General features: G+C 41.6%; 1 non-coding gene across 1 annotated transcript; it reads right to left on the bottom strand.

Annotated features, from left to right (window-relative positions):
• Positions 1 to 8,567: 8,567 nt before the first annotated feature.
• LOC138989662 (U6 spliceosomal RNA) lies at positions 8,568 to 8,674 on the bottom strand. The gene has a single exon (XR_011465909.1). It is a non-coding gene; the product is annotated as a U6 spliceosomal RNA (small nuclear RNA).
• Between the last annotated feature and the right edge of the window lie 658 nt (positions 8,675 to 9,332).

Below are 9,332 nucleotides of genomic sequence, written 5' to 3'. Positions count from 1 at the left end.
TGGCCACCTCATGCGAAGAGTTGACTCATTGGAAAAGACTCTGATGCTGGGAGGGATTGGGGGCAGGAGGAGAAGGGGACGACAGAGGATGAGATGGCTGGATGGCATCACTGACTTGATGGACGTGAGTCTGAGTGAACTCCAGGAGTTGGTGATGGACAAGGAGGCCTGGTGTGCTGCGATTCATGGGATCACAAAGAGTCGGACACGACTGAGTGACTGAAGTGAACAGTTGTTGATATTTTTTTGTAATGTCATTAGGGTTTTCTATATACATTATCAGGTCGTCTGTAAACAGAGACAGTTTTACTTCCTTGTTTCTGATTTGGATGCCATTTATGTCTTTTTCTTGACTAAGTGATCTGACTATGACTTCTAATAGTTTGTTCAAAAAAAAAAAAAAATTAGCGGGCAATCTCATCTTCTTCCTGATCTTAGAGAAAAAGCTTTCAGCTTTTCATTATTGAGTATGATGTTAGCTGTGGGTTTGTCTTATACAGCTTTTATTATGTTGAAGTATATTCCAGCTGTACCCACTTTGTTGAGTTTTTTTTTATCATAAATAGATGTTGAATTATTATGTCAAATGTTTTCTATGCATCTATTGAAGTGATTATGATTTGTATCCTTCATTTTGTTAATGTGGTGTATCGCACTGATTTGTAGATATAAAACAAGGCCTTGCATTCCTGCAATAAATCCCACTAGATTTGGGTGGATGATCCTTTTAAAGTATTGGTGATTCAGGTTTGCTAATATCTTGTTGAGGATTTTTGCATTTCTGTTCATCAGGAATGTTGGCCTGTTTGCTCTTTCCAGAGTGTCCTTGTCTACTTTTGGTATCAGGGTAATGCTGACCTCATAAAAGTAGTATGGAAGTGTTCTTTTCTCTTCGATATTTTGAAAGAGTTTGGGAAGGATTGGTATTAATTCTTCTTCAAATATTTGGTTAAGTTCACCATTGAAGCCAACTGATCCTGCACTTTTGTTAGTTGGGAAGTTTCTTTTTTTTAAATAGGAAAAAAAAGATATTTGGCCACATCGGGTCTTAGTTGCAGCATACGGGGTCTTCTTTTTGTCATGCGGGGTCTTTTGTGGCAGCACATAGATTCTAGTTATGGCACATGGGCTTCGGTAGTTACAACAGACAGGTTCTCTAGTTGTGGCACATGGGCTTCGGTAGTTACAACAGACAGGTTCTCTAGTTGTGGCACATGGGCTTCGGTAGTTACAACAGACAGGTTCTCTAGTTGTGGCACATGGGCTCCAGAGCGTAGGACTCAGTAGTTGCAGTGCACAGGCTTAGTTGCTCCACAGCATAGGGGATCTTAGTTCCCTGACCAGGGATTGAACCTGTGTCTCCTGCATTGCAAGGTGGATTCTTAATGACTGGACCATCAGAGAAGTCCCTGTTGGGAAGTTTTTGATTGCTGGTGAAGTTTCATTACTAGTAATCAGTATATTCAGATTTTCTGTTTCTTCATAACTCTGTCTTGGTAGCTTGTTTATTTCTAACAGTTTATCCATTTCTTCTAAGTTGTCCAATTTGTTGGCATATAAATGTCCATAGTAGTCTTGCAATCCTTTGTATTTCTGTAGCATCAGTTGCAGTTTCTCTTTCATTTCTGATTCTGAATCCTTTCTATTTTTCTCTTGGTGAGTCACCTAAATATTTGTCAGTTTTTTTATCTTTAAAAAAATACAGCTTTTAGTTTCCTTGATTTTTTTCTGTTGTCTTCTAGTCTCTATTTCATTATCTGATCTACATTATTTCCTTCCTTCTACTGACTTTGAGCTTCATTTGTTCATTTTTAGCTTCTTGAGGTGTCAAATTAAGTTGTTTATTGAGACCTATTTTATTTTTTCATTTAGGCACTTATCACTATGAATTTCCTCTTAGAACTGCTTTTACTGCATCCATTAAATTTTGGTATGTTGCACTTCTGTTTTTATTTCTTTCAAGGTTTTATTTTTCTTTTTGTTCTTTTACCCATTTGTTGTTTGGTAGCATGTTTTATCTCTGCATATTTGTGATTTTTTTAGTTTTCTTCTTATAAGTGATATTTAGCTGCATACCATTGTGATTGAAAAAGATGCTTGATATGATTTCAGTCTTCTAAATTTAATAAGATTTGTTTTAGAGCCTACATTACTTTGCCAACAAATGTCTGTCTGGTCAAAGCTATGGTTTTTCCAATCATCATGTATGGATGTGAGAGTTGGACTATAAATAAAGCTGAGAGCTGAAGAGTTGATGCTTTTGAACTGTGGTGTTGAAGAAAACTCTTGAGAGTCCCTTGGACTGCAAGGAGATCCAACCAGTCAATCCTAAAGGAAATCAGTCCTGAATATTCATTGGAAGGACTGATGCTGAAGCTAAAACTCCAATACTTCGGCCACCTAATGTGAAGAACTGACTCATTGGAAAAGATCCTGATGCTGGGAAGATTGAAGGCAGGAGGAGAAGGGGACGACAGAGGATGAGATGGTTGGATGGCATTACCAACTCAGTGGACATGAATTTGAGCAAGCTCCAGAAGTTGGTGATGGACAGGGAAACCTGGCCTGCTGCCATGGGGTTGCAAAGAGTTGGACAGAACTGAGGGACTGAACTGACTGACTACCTCAGGTGGTTTTGTTGCTGCTTCTCCTTTGATTAGCAACTGTTCTGCCCTTTGGAACTCAGAGAAAGTCATGGAGTCCAGAGTCCTGCTACAAGGAATAGGGAATCGAAGGCCTCCATGCCCAGGAGTCCCACAGGGCCCTGCTCAGCATCAAACCTACATGGCAGGGACTAAAACCCAGCCAAAACCCGGTTTGGAACTTGAACCCACATAGCTGGGACTCAAACCCAGCCCAAAGGCACAGTTTTCTAGCTGAGATCACAGACCTGGTTTCAGGACCAAATGAAGCTGAGGTTCTTGATGTCTCATTGCAGAAAGAATTCAGTAAAAGACAAAGTGATAGGTAAAAATGTGAATTTATTCAGAGAGAAACATACTCCACATACAGAGAGTGGGCCATCACAGAGAGCAAGTGTAGTCTCAAAATGTGGTGTGGTTAGCTTTTAAGGGCTGGGTAATTTCATAGGCTAATGCGTGAGAGGATTATTCTAACTATTTTGGGGGAAGAGATGGAGATTTTCAGGTCTAGTCAGTTGATTTGTCTTGGACCCATTTGATTCTAATCAGTTTGTGTTGTGTCCTCGGGCTGTCTCATTCTTTCAAAGATTGTGCCCTGCCCCCTTACCCTTGTTTCAGTATTTGTCTTTCTCTTTCTGATGTTCATCATTTAGTATAATAATCTCTAGTTGTATCTATATCACTGCAAATGGCATCAAATGGTTTTTTTTTTTTTTTTTAATGGCTGAATATTCTTCCCTGGTGGCTCAGAGGGTAAAGCATCTGCTTGTGATGCAGAAGACCCAGGTTTGATCCCAGGGTCGGGAAGATCCCCTGGAGAAGGAAATGGCAACCCACTCCAGTATTCTTGCCTGGAGAATCCCATGGACAGAGGAGCCTGATGGGCTACAGTCCATGGGGTCACAAAGAGTAGGACACAACTGAGCGACTACACTTCCACTTAGTATTCCATTGTATATATGTACAGGAAAGCCTGGTATGCTGCAGGCCATGGGGTTGCAAAGAGTCAGACATGACTGAGTAACTGAACAATGATATGTACCACATCTTCTTCATCCATTCACCTGTTGATGAACATTTAGGTTCTTTCCATGTCTTGGCTTTTGCAAATAGTGCTTCTGTGAACATAAGGATGCATGTGTTTTTTGAATTATGGTTTTCTCTGGATGAATGTCCGGGAGTGGGATTGCTGGATGGTATGGTAGCTCCAATTTGCCTTGATTCATGGACCTGACATTCCAGGTTCCTATGCAATATTGCTCTTAACAGCATCGGACCTTGCTTCTATAACCAGTCACACCCACAGCTGGGTATTCTTTTTGCTTTGGCTCCATCCCTTCATTTTTTCTGGAGTTATTTTTCCACTGATCTCCAGTAGCATATTGGGTACCTACTGACCTGGGGAGTTTCTCTTTCAGTATCCTATCATTTTGCCTTTTCATACTGTTCATGGGGTTCTCAAGGCAAGAATACTGAAGTGGTTTGCCATTCCCTTCTCCAGTGGACCACATTCTGTCAGATCTCTCCACCATGAACCACCCATCTTGGGTTGCCCCACGGGCATGGCTTAGTTTCATTGAGTTAGACAAGGCTGTGGTCCTGGTGTGATTAGATTGATTACTTTTCTATGAGTATGGTTTCAGTGTGTTTGCCCTCTGATGCCCTCTTGCAATACCTACCGTCTTACTCGGGTTTCTCTTACCTTGGGCGTGGGGTATCTCTTCACGGCTGCTCCAGCAAAGTGCAGCCATTGCTCCTTACCTTGGATGAGGGGTATCTCCTCACCACCGCCCTTCCTGACCTTCAACATGGGATAGCTCCTCTACACCCATGGTGACTGCAGCCTTGAAATTAAAAGACACTTACTCCTTGGAAGGAAAGTTATTACCAACCTAGGTAGCATATTCAAAAGCAGAGACATTACTTTGCCAACAAAGGTTCGTCTAGTCAAGGCTATGGTTTTTCCTGTGGTCATGTATGGATGTGAGAGTTGGACTGTGAAGAAGGCTGAGTGCCAAAGAATTGATGCTTTTGAACTGTGGTGTTGGAGAAGACTCTTGAGAGTCCCTTGGACTGCAAGGAGATCCAACCAGTCCATTCTGAAAGAGATCAGCCCTGGGATTTCTTTGGAAGGACTGATGCTAAAGCTGAAACTCCAGTACTTTGGCCACCTCATGCGAAGAGTTGACTCATTGGAAAAGATTCTGATGCTGGGAGGGATTGGGGGCAGGAGGAGAAGGGGACGACAGAGGATAAGATGGCTGGATGGCAGCACTGACTCGATGGATGTGAGTCTGGGTGAACTCCAGGAGTTGGTGATGGACAGGGAGGCCTGGCATGCTGCGATTCATGGGGTTGCAAAGAGTCGGACATGACTGAGCGACTGATCTGATCTGATCGTATGGTAGCTCCATTTTAGTTTTCTGAGGGGCCTCCGTAGTGGCTGCACCTATTTACATCGCTATCCACAGTGTAAGAGGGTTCCCTTTTCGCCACACTCTCTCCAGCATTTGTTATTTGTAAAGTATTTAATGATGGGCATTCTGACTGTCATGAAGTGGTTCTCATTGTAGTTTTGATTTGCAATTTTAAATAATTAGTGATGTTGAGCATCTTTTCATGTGCCTGTTGACCATCTGTATGTCTTCTTTGGAGAAATGTCTATTGGTCTTCTGCCCATTTTTTGATTAAGCTGTTTCTTTTGTTGTTGTTGTATGAAAAATATTTTCTCCTATTCTGTAGACTGTCTTTTTGTTTTGTTTATGGTTTCCTTTGCTGTGCAAAAGCTTGTAAATTTGATTAGGTCCAATTAGTTTATTTATTTATTTATTAGTCCAGCCTTGGGAGACTGACCTAAGAAACCATTGGTATGGTTTATCTTAGAGAATATTTTGCCTATGCTCTCTTCTAAACTTTTATGGTGTCATGTCTTATGTTTAAGTCTTTAAGCGGTTTTGAGTTTATTTTTATGTATGGTGTGAGTGTATGTTCTAACCTCATCGATTACATGCAGCTATCCAACTTTCCCAGAACCTCTTGCTGAAGAGCCTTTTTCCCATTTTATATTCTTGCCTCCTTTGTCAAAGATTAACTTACTGTAGATGTGTGGGGTTATTTCTGGGCTCTTTGTCTTCATGCTATTACCACACTCTATTGTCTGAAATTTGGGAGAGTTATGTTTTTTTCCCTCAGCATTGCTTTGGCAATTCTGGATCTTTTAGGGTTCCATGTAAAATTTCGGATTATTTGTTCTAGTTCCGTGAAAAACATTATGGGTAATCAATAGGGATTGCATTAAATCTGTTGATTGCTTTGCGTAGCATTGCCATTTTAACAATATGAATTATTCCAAGGGCATGAGATATCTTTCCATTTCTTTGAATCCTCTTTAATTTCCTTTTTTAATGTTTTATAGTTCTCAGCATATATTTTTCACTGCTTTGGTCAGATTTAATCCTAGGGGTCTTCTTGTTTGCTTGCTTGTGACTTTATTTTTGCTTATGGCCGTGTCTGGTCCTCATCGCTGTGCGTGGGCTTTCTATGCACGGGCTTGTCATTGCAGTGGCTTCTCTTGTTGCGGAGCATGGGCTCTAGGGTTCCCAGGCTTCAGTAGTTGTGGTGTGTGGGCTCCATAGTTGCTACTCGAGGACTTTAGAACATGGGCTCAGTAGCTGTGGCTTTGTTGCCCTGTGACACGTGGGATCTTCCTGGACCAGAGGTCACACCCATGTCCCCTGCATTGGCAGGTAGATTCTTAACCACTGGACCACCAGGGAAGTCCAAGATGACACTTAATTTTAAAAGAGAAAACTGAAGTGTAGTTTGTACAGCAGCAATGACAATGACCTGATAATGATGTGGAGCAAGGCCCTGTGGGCCTCCTGGACACGGAGGCCTTTTTGTCCCCCATTTCTTATAAGCAAGACTCCAGCCTCCAAGACCTTCTTGTGAATTCGATTCAAACAGTTGCTAATCAAGGGAGGAGTAGCCACAAAACTGCCAGAGGCAAGATTAAAGGGATCAGAGAAACTCAGAGACCCCCACCACCTAAAACCCTAGTGAAGTGAAGTCACTCAGTCGTGTCTGACTCTTTGCAACCCCATGGACTGTAGCCTACCAGGCTCCTCTGTCCATGGGATTTTCCAGGCAAGAGTACTGGAGTGGGTTGCCATTTCCTTCTCCAAAACCTAAAACCCTACACACACCCTAATCTTGTTAGCAAACCCACCCACCCTATTGAAATTTTGCAGAAGAAAGAAGAATGCAAGACTGTTACTTCTTTGATCCTTATGACATACCCCTGCCTAACTATATGTTAACTGTCGTTCAGTTGGACTCTTTGCAACCCCAAGGGCCACAGCACACCAGGCCTCCCTGTCCCTCACCATCTCTTGGGAGTTTGCCAAGTTCATGTCCATTGCATTGATGCCTTGTTGTGGCGAAGGGGCTTGCATAACTCAATGAAGCTCTGAGCCATGCTGTGCAGGCCCGCCCAAGACAAACGGGTCATAGCAGAGAGTTCTGACAAAACCTGATCCTCTGGAGGAGGGAATGTCAAACCACCCCAGTACACTTGCCATAAGATCCTCATGACCTGTATAAAATGCCTGACTATATAGCCTCTCTCTATTCCAGGGATTGGAAGTGGGGGTTGCACAGTTCTTGAGTTGCTAGCTACTTTGTTCTTCCTTTTCCTGGCAAAGAAAAAAAGCCACTCTTTCCTTCTTCATAACTCTGTCACCGTATTTCTGTACATAGAGAGCCAAGATTTTGGCAGCAATGACATCTCCAGAGATTTTTGTCTGCATCTACTGGGGCAGAGAGGTTGGCGGCAGCAGTAGGTACAGGTGCCATTTTAAAAGGGGCTATTTGTTGACATTCCCCTTCTAATATTTCTTTAGTTGGCGTGCTGCTGCTGCTACTGCTGCTAAGTTGCTTCAGTCGTGTCTGACTCTGTTCGACCCCATATATGGCAGCCTACCAGGCTCCCCCATCCCTGGGATTCTCCAGGCAAGAGTACTGGAGTGGGGTGCCATTGCCTTCTCCACCTTAGTTGGTGTAAAGAAATGCAACCAAAAAAAAAAAAAGAAATGCAACCAATTTCTGAATGTTGCTGAATTAATTTATTAGATCTAGTAGTTTGTATGTGGAGTCCTTATGATTTTCTATATATAGTATCATGTCATCTGCCTATAGTGACAGTTTTACTTCTTCTCTTCCAATTTGGATACATTTTATTTCTTTTTTTAATTTATTTTTTTTATTGAAGGATAATTGCTTTATAGAATTTTGTTGTTTTCTGTCAGACCTCAACATGAATCAGCCATAGGTATACATATACCCCCTCTCTTTTGAATCTCCCTCCCCAGCCCACCCCTCTAGGTTGATACAGAGCACCTATTTGAGTTTCCTGAAAGTGAAAGTGAAGTCGCTCAGTTGTGTCTGACTCTTTGCGCCCCCATGGACTGTAGTCTACCACACTCCTCCGTTCATGGGATTTTCCAGGCAAGGGTACTGGAGTGGGTTGCCATTTCCTTCTCCAGAGCATCTTCCAGACCCAGGGATCGAACCCAGGTCTCCCATATTGTAGGCAGACACTTTACCATCTGAGCCACCAGGGAAGTTGAGACATACAGCAAATTCCCGTTGGCTATCTATTTTACATACAGTAATGTAAGTTTCCATGTTTCTCTCTCCATACATCTCATCCTCTCCTCCCCTCTCCCCATGGCTATAAGTCTGTTCTCTATGTTTGTTTCTCCATTGCTGCCCTGTAAATAAATTCTTGAGAACCATTTTTCTAGATTCCGTATATGTGCGTTAGAATACTATATTTATCTTTCTCTTTCTGACTCACTTCACTCTGTATAATAGGTTCTAAGTTCATCCACCTCATCAGAACTGACTCAAATGTGTTCCTTTTTAAAAAATATGGAACGCTTCATGAATTTGCATGTCATTCTTGCACAGGGGCCATACTAATCTTCTCTGTATTGTTCCAATTTTAGTATATGTGCTGCCGAAGCAAGCACCATTTTATTTCTTTTTTATGTCTGATTGCCTTACTATTTTGAATAGAAGTGGTAATAGTGCACATCCTTTGTCCCAGATTTTAGTGGGAAGACTTTTAGCATTGAATATTATATTGGATGTGGGTTTGTCATAAATGGCTTTCATATGTTGAGATATATTCCTTCTATACCCACTTTGGTAGGAGTCTTTATCATGACTGGATGTCGAATTTTGTCGAATGCTTTTTCTGCATCTCCTAAGATGATCATGTGTTTTTGACTTTTATTGCTGTGGTGTGTTACATTGACTGATTTGCCTATGTTGAGCCTTCCTCGTGAACTCGAGATGAATCTTACTTGGTCATGGTGTATGATTTTTTTTATGTGTTGTTGGATTTGGTTTACTAATATTTTGTTGAGAGTTTTTGCATCTATATTCATCAAAAATATAGGCCTATACTGTTTTTACTTGGCAATATCTTTGTCTGGTTTTGGTATCAGGGTGTTGGTGGCTTCATAGAATGTCTTTGGGAGTATTCTCTCTTCTCTAATCTTTTGGACGAGTTTGAGAAGGATCAGTATAGGTTCCTCTTTGTATGTTTGGTAAAATTCACCATGAAGCTATCTGGGTCCGGACTTCTGTTTGTAGGGAGTTTTTCTTTTAAGTTATAGGTTTCAT

Source organism: Bos mutus, chromosome 10, assembly GCF_027580195.1.
Source record: "Bos mutus isolate GX-2022 chromosome 10, NWIPB_WYAK_1.1, whole genome shotgun sequence".
Taxonomy (NCBI): domain Eukaryota; kingdom Metazoa; phylum Chordata; class Mammalia; order Artiodactyla; family Bovidae; genus Bos; species Bos mutus.
This window is presented reverse-complemented; position numbering and strand designations above follow the sequence as displayed.